This window comes from Sesamum indicum, linkage group LG4 (genome assembly GCF_026168435.1).
Source record: "Sesamum indicum cultivar Baizhima isolate 11 linkage group LG4, ASM2616843v1, whole genome shotgun sequence".
NCBI lineage: Eukaryota > Viridiplantae > Streptophyta > Magnoliopsida > Lamiales > Pedaliaceae > Sesamum > Sesamum indicum.
The window spans coordinates 3,860,236-3,879,444 of record NC_142660.1 but is presented as its reverse complement, the minus strand read 5'-3'; the positions used below and the strand labels follow the sequence as shown (position 1 = coordinate 3,879,444).

The window sequence follows — 19,209 nt, the reverse complement described above, 5'->3', positions numbered from 1 at the left end:
GAAGCTGAGTAAGCAAGTATACATTGAGTGGCTGTGGATGATTGTAGGTAAGTCTGAAGAATCAAGGCTGCTAGAACATATAAAGTCTTGGAACTTTATTGGTCTAACCTTTAATCTGGAAGATCTTCTTAGTGTTTCATTAGGTCTATGATTTACATCTTCATTTCCTTCTTCAAGTGAATTTTCTGCAGAATCCCTATTTTCATTGTTCTGATCAGTTTCTGAGGCATGCTAGGAGTTACCAGTTTCCTTCTGGTCCAGATCGTCAAGCATTTGAGGTATGGGACAAGTGATAGGGTCAAACTATTGTCCCATATAAGGAAAAACATCCTCTTTAAATGTTACATCTCTAGAGATTAAATTAATCCTTCTATTCAAGTAATATAGCTAGTTTGGAGCATATCCTAAGAATATACACTTATGTGCTCTAAGATCAAATGGATTTATAGGGTAGTACATTTGTTGCAAAACACAAACACCTAAAAGTTTTAAAATGATTGTAATTCAATGGTTTATTATATAACACTTCATATGGTGTTTTCCATTCTAAAATATGTGAAGGTATCCTATTAATTATATAGGTTGCTGAAAGAATTGCATCTGTCCAAAACATTTTAGGCACATTAGATTGAAACATCAATGCTCTAGCTATTTGTAAAAGGTTTTTGTGCTCTTTCTACAACACCATTTTATTGGGGAGTATAAATGCACGATGTTTGATGTATTATTCCTTCTCTTCTAAAGAAATTTTGACACTGTTCACCAAGAAACTCAGATCCATTATCACTTCTTATGACCTTAATTCTTTTATCAAATTGAGTGCGTATCATTTTATGAAAGTCAATTAGCAAATTAATAGCTTGAGATTCGAATTGCATTAAAAAGGCCAAGCTTGCTCTGCTGTAATCATCAACTAAGGTCAGTAGGAATATACATTCTGAAATTGGATACTCTTTATACGGTCCCCATATATCTATGTAAACTAGATCAAAATAATTCTGGGATGTAGTTGTACTAGCGGGAATAGGTTGCCTTTGCTATTTAGCTTGAGGACAGACTTAACAAAGTATAGGTTATGTTACATTGCCTTGTATCATTTCTGCTTGAAGTATTACATTGTGTGATGAATGCCTTAGTTTCTATGCCAAGTTTCTGTAGAAATATAAGGTGAATTAAGTCGACATTCACTGCTGGAAGATATAACAGCCTCTATATGACCTTTGTCAAAGGAGTGTTTCTTGAGGATATACAGTTTTCCTATTAATCAGGCTATTGCAACCACATCCTTAGTCTTGTGGTCCTGCATCACACAATAAGATTTGGAAAATTTGAATCTGATAGATGAGCCATTGTATAATTTACTATTGGACAACAAGTTAAATTTCAAGTCAGGTACCAACAGAACATTGTCCAAACTGATTTTATCAGATAAAGTTACTTGTGCATTTTATAGAGTGTTTGGTGCCATCTGCTAAGTCAATATAAGTATTAGGAATACTAGTTTTAACTTCGTCAAGGAGTGAAGAATCATTGCATATGTGAGTGCTTGCTCCACCGTCTAAAATCCAGGCATCAACAAACAAATTATCTAAAATTGTGTTTCTGGAATACTTACTTGAAAATTCTGTATTGTCCTCGTTTGAAGAGGCTGGTATTTGTGATCCCATCCCTCCAAAGTATCTATGAAGCTTAGACCTTATAATCTCTGTCATGGATCTTCCATCAACCACACTATGCACTATTTCCTCAAGTGTAGTGGCTGCTGCAACTTTATGTGCTACAAGCCCTGTTTTCTTTCTTTGCTCAATTAGTGTCTTTTACTGATTCGGATACCCAAGAATTTCGAAGCAGACCTCCTTCAGATGTCCAGATTTACCACATTCTTTGCATATTTGATTTCTCTTGTATGTAAAATTCCTCTTCCTCTGAAAATTTCTTTGAATTTCTCGTCTCTTAGAGACTTGTATAACAATGCCCTGAGTTGATTTCCTTTTGTTTTTCAATCCTCAAAACCATAGAATAGGCCCTGCTAGTTGTGACGTCCGTAGGATTTTTTATTTAATTGGGAGACTAATTGGTAATTATTAGAAATTTAGATGTAATTAGTAAATAAAATTATAGATTGAATTTGGGATATAATAAAACTTGAACGGATTAAATTGGAGTTCGTTATAATATTTAGGGCAAATTATATTAATTAGAAAATTAGAAAGGACGTAATGGGTATTTTGAGAAAAGTTTAATTAAATATATAAAATAATAATATTATATATATAAATAATATATAGTAGAATTGAGGGGAGAGAGAGAGTGTGTAGAATGAATGAGGCGGTGGGCCTCTCTTCCATATTAATATGCACACACACACATAATACAAACTCACACACACACATTCATACACACACAGCGACGCACACACACATTTCGGAAAAACAGAGGTACGGAAATTGTAATTTAATTTTTATTAATTTATATAATTATATTATTTAATTAGTCCGTTTATTAAATGTTGATTATATTAAGCGGTGAACTGTTTAATCGGAGTATTTTATGATTTTGGCTATTTATATTAGTGTCAAATTAAATATCACAATTGCTATAAAAATGATATAGTTGGGTAATTAAAATATTAGATTTGTTAGATTTAATTATTACTATAGCTAATTTACACAATTCCATCGGAATGATTAACCAAATATGTAATTCTATGTATTATTGCTTAATTAAATTGTATAGCAACGGTAAATTGACAGAAAATTCGTAAAAATACTTCGAAAGTTATATTTTAGAAATATTATGTTATTAATTAGGGAAAGGAGGCTTCAGTGGTAATATAATTTACGAATGTTATTAAAAATGATAGTTATAAATACGTAAGGGGTTTAATTAAGTGAATTCTTATGAATTATTTGGTAAATTAAATATATTGATTATACGTATTATAATTTATTATAGGACGTGACGACAAGATAGAGAGTTGAGCAGTCCCTCGTGAATCGAAGTATTTTGGGGATTTACGGTAAGTATAGCTAATTGGATTTATATATATATCTATATGTGTAGTATTGTATATATATTTTATATATTGGTTTCTTGGATGCGATCGTTGACTTGGCTTTATATTATTATACGTGGCTTTCGTATATTGATTGTTTATATAATTAGTTGTGAATTATTTGTTAGATTACCATCTTATTGGTGAAATTGTTACTATGTGATATGTAATGGTAATGTAGAGATATGCGGGATATGATTATGTGATAATCATATAATTGATTGTTGATGAAATCAAATTGAGAGTTGTTGTTGAGGAAGTGATTATTATAAAGAAAAGAATGATGATCGTGAGTTGAAATAAAAGATGATGCTTACCTAGTTGGAAACACAGTCAATGGTTTATGAAAATGTGATTGATATTGAGATATGAGAAATATGTGAATTAAGCTAGGTACCATGGCGCGTAGGGTACCGGGGTATTCCGAGGCAGCAGGGAATATCCTGTGCTTGTTAGCTACACACTGGGGTGGTGTGGGGGTACCATGTTTGTTGTGATGTCCTGTGCTATATTGCTACACAGCTGAAGTAAAAGAGTGTGGGGATATCACACAACGGGTATCCTGTGCTGTATATGATATGATGATGGCCGGCGAAACCATTGACTGATGTATACCAATTAGAGTAAGTGGGGCCCTTAGCTAATAAACGATAATGTTGAATATTGTGTCATAGATTGATTTATAATTGTGATTAGGTATTACTGCTTATATTTGATGTTGCTATTGATAATGACTTTTAGTCAATGTGACTGCATGTAAGTGAAATTGTTGCCTGTGTATATATATAAACTGATCAGCTATACTTATTGAGTAGGCAGCTCATTCCTTGCCACGTACTTTTCAGGAGATAGGTCACACTGATTAGCCACATTGGACTTTGAGTGGTGCCGTCGTCTTTATTAGGTGGGTCAGCCGTGACTTCTGAGGCCAAAGTTTTTATTTTTGGGTTGTAAATACTCTTGTCTTTTGTCGGGATTTGTGTTTAAAAGTTGTGGTATGATTTTTCTTGAGGTTATGTACACGAGAACATGTAGTGAGGGTAAATATTACTTTTGGTGATATCTAATACCTTTTGATATATATATATATTACTGATAAATTAGAATTTATTTTACTGATCGAACTAGAATTACTTATAGAATGAATTTTGATTAAAGAAAGGATGAAATAGAAATGATTAGATGTAGCGAGTAGGGGGTGCTACATTGGGTGGTATCAGAGCAGGTCTACGTTTCTAGGGTAATGATTGTGAGATGTCCCTAATGATTGAATTGTTTAATGTAGGATGGCTTCTCAAGGTACACGTGCTGACCCAGTAGCTAGTAGAGAAGAGTCAGCGGAGTCCGTAGAGGGCTCAGTGGCACCTGCAAGTGCAGGTGGGGTGGAAGTAGGTCGAGAGGGTGCTGGTGTTGATGCTCCTATTCCTCCCGGTGGTGTTCCAGTGGTTGGATTACCACCAGAGTATGCACAGATATTTCAAATGGCTTTTCAGGCCCAAGCACAAGCACAAGCGCAGTTACTTGCACAGGCGCGCGCATCCACTCCAGTGCCAGCACCAGTAGTTCCTACCATTGATCGTAATTATGAAAGAATCAGAAAGATGGGGGCTACAGAATTTGAGGGTACACTAGACCCAGAGGTTGCTGAGAGATGGTGGGAAAAAGTCGAAGATGTGATGAACTTAATAAATTGCACTCCAGAGGATCGACTTAAGTACGTTGTTTCTTTGTTCGTGGGTAATGCCTTGATTTGGTGGAGGTCTGTAAAGAGGGGATATGAGCCAAGAGAAATAACTTGGGCTGAGTTCCAGAAAGAATTTGATGATAAATACAGACCCAAGATGTACCGAGACAAGAAGAGGATGGAGTTTCTGAATTTAGTGCAAGGGGATGATCAGACAGTGGCAGAATATGAACTCCGTTTTGCAGCATTAGCCAAGTATGCACCGGAAGCAATAGAGATGCAGGAGGATCGTTGCTACCGTTTTGAGCAAGGGCTACGACCGGAGATCAGAAGAGGTCTCGCAGTCAGAATTACAAATTTTAAAACTCTTGTTGAATCGGCGGTTCGGATGGAAGAAGCAGTAATGGAGGACAAGAAGAAGGGGGAAGAGAACAGGAAGTCAACATATGCAATAGGGGAATCGAGTAGGTTGACCAAGAGGGGAACCGGTCGCTCATTCTCAGCGGGAAGTGGGAGTTTTACACGTGGTGGTCCCATTTTTCGAGGAAGTAGTGGACAGAGGTTTGGGGGATCCACGGGCTATAACAGAGGTTCATTCGAACGCAGTTCAATTGCTACGCCTTCTACTGGATCAGGAAGGGGATTTGGACCGAGTTATGGTCGAGGACCAGTTTTTCTCCGAGTTGTTCTACTTGTGGAAGACAACATCAAGGGCCATGTTGGCGACGGGAGGATATACCGAAGATTTGTTATCGCTGTGGAGGTAGAGGACACATTGCCAGGAATTGTTCCAGTCAGACTATAGGCGGGGTTGAAAGTGTTACTAGCGGGACTCAGAGCCAAAGCAGTGTTGGGAGTAGTGACAGGGGAACTGGGAGAGGTAGAGGCAGAGGTAGAGGCGCGGGTAGCAGAGATAGTGGCCACGCCATTAGTAGCGGTATGAGGGGGGTTGGAGCACAAGTTACTCAGGGACAGACCCAGGCAAGGATATATAACATTACTAGAGAGGAAGCCCCAACATCGAATGACGTGATATCAGGTACGATATTGTTATATGACATTGCGGCTTATGTTTTGATTGATCCTGGCTCTACACATTCATATATTTCATCCGAATTTGCATCTAAAATACCGGGAGAGAATAGTCCGTTGGGATGTAATTTGATGGTTTATTTGCCCGTGGGAGGGGGTGTGATAGTGAACAGTGTTAGAAAAGGGAGTTTAGTGAGAATCGGAGATGTAAATTTACCTGTAGACCTTATAGTGCTGGATTTGAAGGAGTTTGATGTGATTTTGGGGATGGATTGGTTAGCGCAATATAAAGCAATAGTTGACTGCTATAAAAAGGAAGTGATGATCGAATATTCTGGCGAATCAAAAGTAATATTTGTGGGGGATCGTCAGGTGGTACCAGTTTGTGTAATATCAGTCATGGAGGCAAGACGATTGATGTTAGAGGGTTGTGAAGCATATCTAGCCCATGTGGTAGATACCGAAAAGGTTAATCCCACGTTGGAAGAAATCCCGGTAGTGAGAGACTTCCCTGAAGTATTTCCTGATGACTTACCAGGATTGCCACCGCATAGGGAAGTGGATTTTGCCATAGAAACTCTTCCAGGAGTTGCCCCAATTTCTATTGCGCCGTACAGAATGGCCCCAGTGGAATTACATGAGCTCAAAAAGCAAATTGAAGAATTATTGGGGAAAGGGTTTATCAGGCCAAGTACTTCGCCGTGGGGAGCACCAGTGCTGTTTGTGAAGAAGAAAGATGGAAGCATGAGGTTATGCGTCGACTACCGACAATTAAACAGAGTAACAGTGAAGAATAAATATCCATTGCCGAGGATTGATGACCTGCTAGACCAGCTAAAGGGAGCTACAATATTTTCAAAGATCGATTTGAGGTCTGGGTATTGGCAGTTGAGGATTGCAGAGAATGACATACCGAAGACAGCTTTCCGTACTCGTTTTGGTCATTATGAGTTTCTGGTGATGCCTTTTGGGTTAACAAATGCACCAGCGGCATTCATGGCATTGATGAACCGTACATTTCAGGAATATCTGGATCACTTCATTATTGTATTTATAGATGACATTTTGGTATACTCGAAGGATAGAGACGAGCATGAGCAACATTTGAGGATAATCTTACAGATTTTGAAAGAGAAGGAGTTATATGCTAAGTTAAGCAAATGTGAATTTTGGGTAAATCAGGTGGTTTTCCTTGGGCATGTAGTATCTGGTGATGGGGTTATGCCTGACCCTTCAAAAGTAAAAGCTATTATGGAGTGGAGAGTGCCAAAGAATGCCACTGAAGTCCGAAGCTTCTTAGGGTTGGCTGGATATTACAGGAGATTTGTTGAGGGTTTCTCTATAATTGCCGGTCCTCTAACCAAGTTGCTAAGAAAGGGGGTAGAATTTCAGTGGACGGAACAGTGTCAACAAAGTTTTGATGAGTTGAAGAAGAGAATGACCTCCAATCCAATTTTGGTTTTGCCATCTGGTAGCGGTGGATATATAGTGTATACAGATGCTTCCAAACAGGGTTTGGGATGTGTGTTGATGCAAAACGGAAAGGTAATTGCTTATGCATCCCGTCAATTGAAGAACCATGAATTAAATTATCCTACACATGACTTGGAGTTAGCCGCGATTGTGCATGCACTGAAGATCTGGAGACATTACTTGTACGGAGAAAAATTTCAGATCCTTACTGACCATAAAAGTTTGAAATATATCTTGACACAAAAGGAATTGAATTTGAGACAGAGAAGATGGATAGAATTGCTGAAGGATTATGATTGCACTATTGACTTCCATCCAGGGAAAGCGAACGTGGTAGCAGATGCCTTGAGTAGAAAGAGTTCAAGTACATTAGCCAATCTGGGGAGTTACAATCAGACATTGCTACTGGAGATGAGGTCTATGAATACGAAACTAGAGGTTGATCAGGTAGCGGGTTTATTGGCAGCCTTGCAAATTAAGCCAGACTTTGTGGATCAGATCAAAGAAGCACAGACTCGAGATGCTTTCTTATTACGAATGTTGGAAAGAATAAGACTTGGTAAGAAAACAAATTTTTCAATAAGAGGTGATGGAGTACTAGTGAATGGGGGACGAGTTTGTGTGCCTGATACAGATGGGTTACGCGAAGCAATTTTGCAGGAGGCTCATAATGCACCATATGCAATGCACCCTGGTACTACAAAAATGTATCGAAATTTAAGACCTTATTACTGGTGGCAAACTATGAAGAAGGATGTGGCTGAATTTGTGGCTAAATGTATGATATGTCAGCAAGTAAAGGCAGAACATCAGGCACCAGCAGGTAAACTGCGACCTCTATCAATACCAGAATGGAAGTGGGAGAAGATCACTATGGATTTTGTCGTGGGGTTGCCACGGACATTCAGAAAGCACGATGCTATTTGGGTAATTGTGGATAGATTGACAAAATCTGCTCAATTCTTGCCGGTACGAGTAACTGATTCTCTGGATAAGTTAGCTGGATTATACATTTCTGAGATAGTGAGATTACATGGAGTGCCTGTATCGATTGTGTCCGACAGAGATCCCCGATTTACTTCACGCTTTTGGGAAAGTCTACAAAGGGCATTGGGCACAAAATTGCATTTTAGTACCGCATTTCATCCTCAAACAGATGGGCAGTCAGAAAGAACGATCCAAACCCTAGAGGATATGATGAGAGCTTGTACAATGGAGTTTAAGGGCAACTGGGATGATCATCTACCTCTAATGGAGTTTGCATATAATAACAGTTTCCACTCTAGTATCGGTATGGCTCCATATGAAGCTTTATATGGAAGAAGGTGTCGCAGTCCGATTTCTTGGGATATAGAAGGACTAAGACAACTAGAAGGTCCTGAACTGGTGCAGGAAACAGTGGAAAAGGTACAAGTGGTTAAGAAGTGTTTGAAGGCAGCACAAGATCGACAAAAAAGTTATGTTGATCAACACCGAAGAGAGATGGAGTACGAAGTAGGTGATAAGGTTTTCCTGAAAATATCGCCTTGGAGGGGAATTCTGAGGTTTGGCAAGCAAGGAAAGCTGAGTCCGAGATACATTGGGCCGTATGAAATTATTGAAAGAATTGGACCACTGGCGTATCGACTGGCATTACCGGCGGAGTTATCACAAATACATGATGTTTTCCATGTTTCGATGCTGCGACGATATCGGTCTGATCCTAGTCACATTATTCGTGAGCCGGAGATAGAGATTTCCGAGGAGTTAACATATGTGGAGGAGCCTGCAGAGATTTTGGATAGGAATGTAAGGAAATTGAGAAATAAAGATATACCGATGGTAAAGGTAAGATGGAGTCATCATTCCCCGAGGGAGGCGACTTGGGAGGTTGAGGAGCATATGAGAGAGAAATATCCGTATTTATTCCATTGAGCGGGTAAGTTGCTTAAATTTCGGGGACGAAATTTTTATTAGGAGGGGAGAATTGTGACGTCCGTAGGATTTTTTATTTAATTGGGAGACTAATTGGTAATTATTAGAAATTTAGATGTAATTAGTAAATAAAATTATAGATTGAATTTGGGATATAATAAAACTTGAACGGATTAAATTGGAGTTCGTTATAATATTTAGGGCAAATTATATTAATTAGAAAATTAGAAAGGACGTAATGGGTATTTTGAGAAAAGTTTAATTAAATATATAAAATAATAATATTATATATATAAATAATATATAGTAGAATTGAAGGGAGAGAGAGAGAGTGTAGAATGAATGAGGCGGTGGGCCTCTCTTCCATATTAATATGCACACACACACATAATACAAACTCACACACACACATTCATACACACACAGCGACGCACACACACATTTCGGAAAAACAGAGGTACGGAAATTGTAATTTAATTTTTATTAATTTATATAATTATATTATTTAATTAGTCCGTTTATTAAATGTTGATTATATTAAGCGGTGAACTATTTAATCGGAGTATTTTATGATTTTGGCTATTTATATTAGTGTCAAATTAAATATCACAATTGCTATAAAAATGATATAGTTGGGTAATTAAAATATTAGATTTGTTAGATTTAATTATTACTATAGCTAATTTACACAATTCCATCGGAATGATTAACCAAATATGTAATTCTATGTATTATTGCTTAATTAAATTGTATAGCAACGGTAAATTGACAGAAAATTCGTAAAAATACTTCGAAAGTTATATTTTAGAAATATTATGTTATTAATTAGGGAAAGGAGGCTTCAGTGGTAATATAATTTACGAATGTTATTAAAAATGATAGTTATAAATACGTAAGGGGTTTAATTAAGTGAATTCTTATGAATTATTTGGTAAATTAAATATATTGATTATACGTATTATAATTTATTATAGGACGTGACGACAAGATAGAGAGTTGAGCAGTCCCTCGTGAATCGAAGTATTTTGGGGATTTACGGTAAGTATAGCTAATTGGATACATATATATATCTATATGTGTAGTATTGTATATATATTTTATATATTGGTTTCTTGGATGCGATCGTGGACTTGGCTTTATATTATTATACGTGGCTTTCGTATATTGATTGTTTATATAATTAGTTGTGAATTATTTGTTAGATTACCATCTTATTGGTGAAATTGTTACTATGTGATATGTAATGGTAATGTAGAGATATGCGGGATATGATTATGTGATAATCATATAATTGATTGTTGATGAAATCAAATTGGGAGTTGTTGTTGAGGAAGTGATTATTATAAAGAAAAGAATGATGATCGTGAGTTGAAATAAAAGATGATGCTTACCTAGTTGGAAACACAGTCAATGGTTTATGAAAATGTGATTGATATTGAGATATGAGAAATATGTGAATTAAGCTAGGTACCATGGCGCGTAGGGTACCGGGGTATTCCGAGGCAGCAGGGAATATCCTGTGCTTGTTAGCTACACACTGGGGTGGTGTGGGGGTACCATGTTTGTTGCGATGTCCTGTGCTATATTGCTACACAGCTGAAGTAAAAGAGTGTGGGGATATCACACAAGGGTATCCTGTGCTGTATATGATATGATGATGGCCGGCGAAACCATTGACTGATGTATACCAATTAGAGTAAGTGGGGCCCTTAGCTAATAAACGATAATGTTGAATATTGTGTCATAGATTGATTTATAATTGTGATTAGGTATTACTGCTTATATTTGATGTTGCTATTGATAATGACTTTTAGTCAATGTGACTGCATGTAAGTGAAATTGTTGCCTGTGTATATATATAAACTGATCAGCTATACTTATTGAGTAGGCAGCTCATTCCTTGCCACGTACTTTTCAGGAGATAGGTCACACTGATTAGCCACATTGGACTTTGAGTGGTGCCGTCGTCTTTATTAGGTGGGTCAGCCGTGACTTCTGAGGCCAAAGTTTTTATTTTTGGGTTGTAAATACTCTTGTCTTTTGTCGGGATTTGTGTTTAAAAGTTGTGGTATGATTTTTCTTGAGGTTATGTACACGAGAACATGTAGTGAGGGTAAATATTACTTTTGGTGATATCTAATACCTTTTGATATATATATATTACTGATAAATTAGAATTTATTTTACTAATCGAACTAGAATTACTTATAGAATGAATTTTGATTAAAGAAAGGATGAAATAGAAATGATTAGATGTAGCGAGTAGGGGGTGCTACACTAGTGTTAGGAAGTGGATCCATCATAAGTATTTGATTCCTTACATGATCATAGTCATCATGTAAGCCCATAAAAACTACATCAATTGATCCCCCATTTTATTATTTGTTGCTTCCTTAGATTCACCACAAGTTCATTGAGTTGTGGGTGTAATACATGCCAATTCATCCCACAACCGTTTTAATTACAAGTTGAATCCACAATTCTGTTGCTGTAGATGTGTATAGAAAACTTTCTACAATGTCCTTGGATATAGACTAAGAATCCAAGAGGTTACCATATAGTCTCCTCTAATCCACTGCTCCAATTCTTTTCTGTTCTCTGTCGGTTTAATGCCTTCTCCATTGATGAAACTTAGTTTCATCTTGGTACCTAGTGCTATTTTAACTGATCTTCTCTAGGACAGGTAGTTGGACCTGTCTAGTGGGTTTGTCACAAGGCTTTGACCAGGATTATCACTAGGATGAAGCTTTAGAACTTCTTGATCTTCAGCTATTCCATTTTCTTGAAGTCTCTTGAAATAATATTGTGATTAACTGCTGTAAAGATTGTTTAACACAGACTAGAGACCATCATTGATGGCTTTGATATCAGGGAAAAATGGCGACAGCGTGCACAAAGAAAGTCAAGATTCCATTGATAAATTCACAATTACAGAGAGAGTGTTTGCAAGAGAGAATTGCTACAAAGTGATTCTTGCTTCCTTCATAGAGAATAAGAAAATTGTTCTTGTCTATATGTACATATCACTTAGCTAAATAACTACCATAATTAATTTTTTACAAGTGCGATGTAAAAATAAGTAAAGGCACGTTCACGTTTCTATTTATATATTGGAGGTCGCCTATAGAGTGGGGGGGGGGGACTGAATTATGTGTATAGCCTAAATAAAGCTCAGCCCAAGAAATATAAAAAGGATCAAGGATGACCAGTACCTGAACGCAAACGGCCCAAAAGGCTTAATGGCCCATGAAGGAGGGTAGGAGTCTAAGGTGTCCCTGAATTCAGCTTAGAAGTATGGCCCAATAAGGATGATTGGCCCATGGTCCACACCCAGCAATCCCCACGTTGCATACACTTGGCTTTCTAGGTGCACTTCCCCATCCGCTGGGAAGACACATTTCAGGGAAAGTCTCCCTAGAGCCTTGCACTATGTTCGGTTTTGATTTTGGCCCAAATTTGAGATGGTCCAAAATATAAACCATGTTTGGCTTGTTTTATTTTGTAAATTTTAGGTATATTTTGCATTATTTTAAAACAGTATTTTGATTATTTTTTTATCCAAAAAATACAACTATTTATATACATTTTCATACATATATATATAAATATATATAAAAGAGATATGATTTGACAATGAACAGTACTTTTTGTCTCCCCACTACCCAACATCAAACATACAGTACTTATTTTATATTATCCCCAAAATAAATTCAAACATACACACTATCTCTAACTTATACTTATTTATCTTTGTTTTTTCTCTCTATCTCCATAAAACACCCCAAAACAAATTAAAAACATTATGATAGAGTTTTGACCCAACTCGGCTTAAGCTCAGCTTGTTTGCACCGTTAATTGTTACTGGTTGGAATTTGTTTATATATAGACAACGTAGAAAAAGGGTCATTTGTTTCTTTTCTTATACTAAATTGTTTCCGTTCAGATAGCACAAAAGGTACTCCTATGAGGTTAATTTTATAATTGTTTTTAATACATCATTCTTTCGAATTTTAAAAATTACACATAAATTGTATTCAAAATTATTTTGGTTTCTGAACCCATCCTTATTGTTATGATTGCACGAAAAATACTGACTCACGTAAAAAATCCAACTAAGTACAACATAACTCCTGAATTTTAAAAAATTATGCAACGTGACCCCCTAACATAGGAGATAATGAGCTTCTTTCTAAAAGTTTTAGGATAGCATTGCCTATAGAAGGTTTATGCGTATTAGTGCTTTCACACGAAGATAAAATACAATTAACTCCAAAAGATCAAATGGAAATCTTACCTTATGTTTGGCTTCGGTTTTCGGCCAGCTCAGAGATGGCCCAAAACCGACGCAATGTTTGGCATTGCTTATTTTGCTATATTTTTGTCTTGTTTCTAAGTATTTTGTCTTATTTCTAAGTATTTGATTTTTAAATAAAAATATATTTTATTTTAACCACTTAATATTTTATACGTAATATTTTCTACATCATTGAAATAATTAAAAAATTTAAAAAATATAAAATAATATAACTATTCTACGCGGTTAATTCATATATTACATTATTTGAATAATGTATTTAAATTTATCACCTCGAATAGAACAACTACCAAAAAATATTGTTAATCCATTATTAGAGTGCATTTAATTATTTTTAGAAGTGTATTTACATAATTTATTTTTTCTCATTTTCATACATATATAATTAGGAAATAATATTTATTTTAATCCACTCACAACTAAATAAATTATATATATTTTTATACATACATATATATATATAAAAGAGACATGATTTGACAATGAACAGTATTTTTTGTCTCCCCACTACCCAATATCAAACATAACATACTTATTTTATATTATCTCCAAAAATAAATCCAAACATACACACTATCTCTAACTTATTTTTATTTATCTTTATTTTTCTCTCTCTATCTCCACAAAATACCCAAAAACAAGTTAAAAATAAAATCAAACATAATGTTGGACTCCTTGGCAGTTAAGAGTCCTCACTAATGGAGGGTCTCCCCCAACCTAAAGATAAGAGGTGAAAAATGACCCTAATAGTAGATTAAGGCATGATTGGTTTAGCTAAACCTCCCTTATCCTCTTCCTCCGAAAATCAAAGGAAGATCTACAGACCGGCATTGTATGGGGGCATCCCTCTATAATTACAAGTTTGGTCCCCATGTACGGAAAACCTTCCAGACGTTCAAGCTTTCTTATTAACACTCACTTGAGCATTCTTTTGCAAGATAAACATATTTTCTAGCATGATTCGATCTTTATATTTCAATCTCTTATCTTGTTTTATTTTCTCAATTATCTCTTCTTAAATCTAATACAAACTTGGGCATCAGAGTGCTAACGTGTTGTTTTGCAGGTCTCGTATCTTTAGATTTAGTGTTTTTAATTTTTTTTGGATAAAATTGGATTTTGTTAAAAAGAAATTGCAAAATTAATTGGATTTATTATGTGCATAGGACGCACATATTTTTTATCATCCTTTAATTGCAAATTGTTAACTGGTATTTTCTTCGTATAGTTTATTTTGTGATATTGGATTATCATGGATTGTAATATTACGTGGGATGTATATTATGAAATGTATGGATGGAGGATCACGAAGCACACGACCTCTTGTATGTTTATGTTTATGGTTGGAATGCTATCTTCTCTCTCCCTCTCATTTTTAGCATTGGAACAATAAGGTTTGCTATCTCCCTCCTTTTGTACTGACCCCGACTTCTAAGCAGGGTTTATTTTTAAATATAATGAAAGTAGTTTAGGAATTTTGGTGAGGTTTTTTATTTTAAAGAAGGTCCATGGAGAAGAAGGTCTACGGAGGAGGAGGCCCTTGCAGATGTTACAAAGCCCAAGTTCGAAACAACAATCCAAGCTCATTGTGTTGGAATAGGTAACCAAAAAAATCAATTATATTGGCGGTTTTGAGAACCATTCAAGAAATTTTTATTTATGCAATATTATCCCGAGGAATATGGTAGGTGTTTGTTTTCGGCGCATGTAATTGTTGTACTTATCAAATTAAATCAAGCACTGGTTTGACGTCACAACAGATGCCCACAGACCACTTAATAACCTATGTAGTTGGGTTCCGCATTGAATGGCGGCAATTAAACAAACGTCTGAGGGTTGGTCTGAATGTTCAAAGTCGAGGACCTCGAGACTAGGTATCGAGAGTCCTATTATGACTTGTACTGAGTATTGCATTCATTGAATGAGTGCTGCGATTCATCAGCGACAGACATTGGATGAGTGGATTAGTTGACAAGGTGGTCAACTGACTGAACTGACTCGCGGGGGTCATTGTATGGAAGCTTAGAGGCTTGGTAAGTATGATTTGAGTCCCCAGCTCCGATAGTACGGGAGTAGTTCTCAAATTTAAGCAATCCCGACAGTCACATGCATACAATGATTGGCTTGGGTCTGTGCGAGAGGTGACTATGTCATAGACATGATCATCTTAAGTCTTACCAATTGGAGTCGGAGTATGTAGCGAGGACGGTAAGTTCCAAAAAGAGGATCCATCCCCTTTCAATACACGACAGAGGTATCTCCTACACACTTGAAGATGCGTTAACGCGCTATAAAACTGTGGCCACAGTCGTTGATCGAATAGGAAAAGCAGGTTCCTATGTCGAGAAGCTTGTCGTAACGCGATCTAAGTATTAAGCATAGACGCTTAGTCTAGGATGGGACCTGACACCTAATTTCATGGCTTAGACTAAGGCCAGGAGACGATAGAAGGAAGGGTATTCCCGTATGTACTCGACAGCCTAAATGTTCACACGGTAATTCACCTAATCTCTAATGCCATGGACCGTTGCTAGACGGCTACCCATGGTGACGAGCTTTCTTGATTAAAGGATAATCAAGATTTATGAATTAAATAGGATTTAATTAATAATAGTGTTAGATACTAGCCCAAGTATAACAGAAAGATGTACCAAAAAAAGTCACACATAAATTATCGAAAAGGAACAAGAAATTTATTTGGAATTAATTCCACAAGTAATTGAATTACTTAAAAAGAGAGAGAGATCCATTGGATGGAAAAGGACTTAAGAATAAATTAATGACATTAATCTATATATGGGCTTGTCCTTATAATTTAATAAGTTGGATCTTATTAAATATTAAGGATAATTTGGGCTTTTGTATTTAATTAGATTAAATACAAATGGGCTCAATAAAATTATATTAAATTGAATTTAGATAAGAATTCATTGGGCTTGTGATTTTTAATGATAAAAACCGACCAAGACCACTAATTTTGAGCCCATGAAAAAATCCATGGGAGGAAATAAATGGCTAGCAAATTGTATTTTTGGAAGGTGCAATTCTAGCGATTTTAGGAAACTTTTTATTTGGAATAAAAAGAAATATACCTTGTAGATAATAGAATACATTTAGAAACATTCTTAATTATCAAACAAGGTATATATATGTGTAACATAATTATTTATGAAATAATTATAATTACATTTACACAACCCAAAAAAATTCCTCTCTTCCTATCCATTCGGTCGCCCCTCTCTCTCAATGCACTTGGTGCATTTTTTCTCTGATTCTCTTCTAACAAAGAGAATTTAAAGACTCCGAATCTGGTATGGTGTGGATAAATTAGAGGATTGCTACATTGGAGCCTCAAGTAAAGGATATTTCAAGCGACCGTGAAAAATGAAAGGTATCGTTTTTTTCACCCTTGTGTTTTTCCATTTTGATGCTTTTTACATCAGCCCCATGTATGTTTTTATTTTAGTACATTGAATGCTTGTGTACTCCAAGGGTACACCCCTTGGATTCGTTTAATTCTCGAGTATATTTTTCGTTATTGTGCGATCGCTTCCGCCAGCGTGTTCCCGGGCCGTACCACGCGATCCTTCAGCACGCACCAGGCCTGCGCGTAGGAAGGGAAGCTAGCGCGTAGCTTAGGCCACGCAGCAGGTAGGCTGTGATTGTAGGTACGACGGAAGCGCGCGCTGCAAGCCAACGGTCGACGGTTGGGCCATTTTTCACTATTTTTCGAAAGTTTAATTTTCTGGAATTTTTTTCATTATTAATTGTGTTGATTTTAATGTTTTTTTTTTGCATAAAATTGGATTTTTTTTAAAAATTGATTGCATAATTAATTGGATTTATTATGTGCATTGGATGCACATATTTTTTATCATCCTTTAATTGCAAATTGCGAACTTGTATTTTCTTCGTATAGTTTATTTTGTGATATTGGATATCATGGATTGTAATATTACATGACCTCTTGTATGTTTATGTTTATCGTTGGAATGCTATCTTCTCTCTCCCTCTCGTTTTTAGCCTTGAAATAATAAGGTTTGCTATCTCCCTCCTTTTTTATTGACCCCGACTTCTTATTAGGGTTTCTTTTTAAATATAATGAGAGTAGTTTAGGAATTTTGGTGAGGTTTTTTATTTTAAAGCAAGCACATGGAGAAGAAAGTCCATAGAGGAGGAGGACCTTGGAGAAGTTACAAAGCCCATCTACATATTGATGGGTAAATTACTTTTGTAATAGCATAAGGCCACCTTAGACTGACCACAGGCTAATTACGGGCTCAGTGGGTTGCATAGGTTCGGCTCGTGATCCTCCCACAGAAGTATTCTTAATTATTTTACATACGATGCATTTAATACTTTTTTTTAAATATATTTAAATATTTGATATTTTTGCATGCAAGCAATAAAGTGTTAGGGCCCAAAATGGACTTGGATCAAAACAGTTTGATCTGTCCAAAGGTTTCCATCCACAATAATGTGGTGAGGAAGCTACCACTACCCAAGTGTGGTCTCACAAGTCGTGGCACATTTGGACTAGAGGCAAGCTGCACCATTATTGTGAACAAAGGAACACGCTCACTGTTTATTTATCTCAGGAGTCGTGGGGGCCGACAATTGAGGTGAGATTTGGTTTATGGAATGAGCCCAACACTAATTAAATATTAAGCCCGTAATGGACTTGGATCGAAGTGGCATTTCGATCTGTCCAGGCCTTCCATCCATAAAAATATCATGAGGATGCTATCGCTATCCAAATGTGGTCTCTAGAGTCGTGGCACATTTGGAATAGAAGGAAAGCTATATTATTGTTATGAACAAAGGAACACACTTATTCTTTTCCTATCGCACGAGTCGTTGGGGGCGACAATTGAGGTGTGATTTGATTGATGGGTTCGTCTTAACACCGAGTTACACGATTCGGTTGGAGTCCTCAAGATCATATGCAGAAGTGAGGCAAAATATCTTGAGAATCTCATGGAATGAGAATGGCATCAGTTGCCTTCCACGAGATCTTTTCCATGTGAATCGTAAAAGTGGGGAATGGTAAATTGTTCTTTTGGATTTCAAGCCCAGTAGGAAAGGATTTATCAAAACCCCACTTGAGAGTGGTGGGATTTTGTGAAATAGTGGGAGGGGTTAACGACTAAAAGACCAAGTTTTAACTCAAACTCAATATTACTATGATCTACTTATTGTTTATGCTCTGTGTTTAGAATGCATGTTTTAGATCTGTTTTTCAGTTTTATTTTTGACATTTATTTGATGGAACACAATTAATTAAATTGGCTGGAAAAATCGAAGGATTGCCCTCGATTTTCGAACCTAGCTTAGTCATGGAAAAGCCACTTCCATCGGACTTGCGAAAGGAGTCCTTACTTAAAGAACGTTTGGCATTCAGGATTAAGACATAAGGACTAGCGCAAGGTCCGCAACGTCATACATGCTTCTATCATCCATGATTGGTATGGTAGGCTGGACGTTATTGGCTCAATAATGCGCCACATAAATCAAATTTATGAGGCACTGAACCAACATATTGGATATGCCCCAACGGAAGGGTTTCTTGATGCCAAGATGACTGAAGGTCATCTATACACAAATATGCAATCCCTTATAGAGAAGCTCTAAGCCCTCAATGTTAATCTTGAAAGGAGATGTACATTAACGTAATCCTTCAGATCTATTCATCCCTTCCTTCAATCTATTTATCATGAACTCTAAATGGGCTTAACA

The 19,209-nt window shown here is 36.4% G+C and overlaps 1 long non-coding RNA gene across 1 annotated transcript; it reads left to right on the top strand.

The window, feature by feature from the left end:
* Positions 1–2,346: 2,346 nt before the first annotated feature.
* LOC148788269 (uncharacterized) lies at positions 2,347–4,138 on the top strand. The gene is made up of 3 exons (XR_016065104.1): positions 2,347–2,438; positions 2,956–3,019; positions 3,901–4,138. It is a non-coding gene; the product is annotated as an uncharacterized LOC148788269 (long non-coding RNA).
* Positions 4,139–19,209: the final 15,071 nt, after the last annotated feature.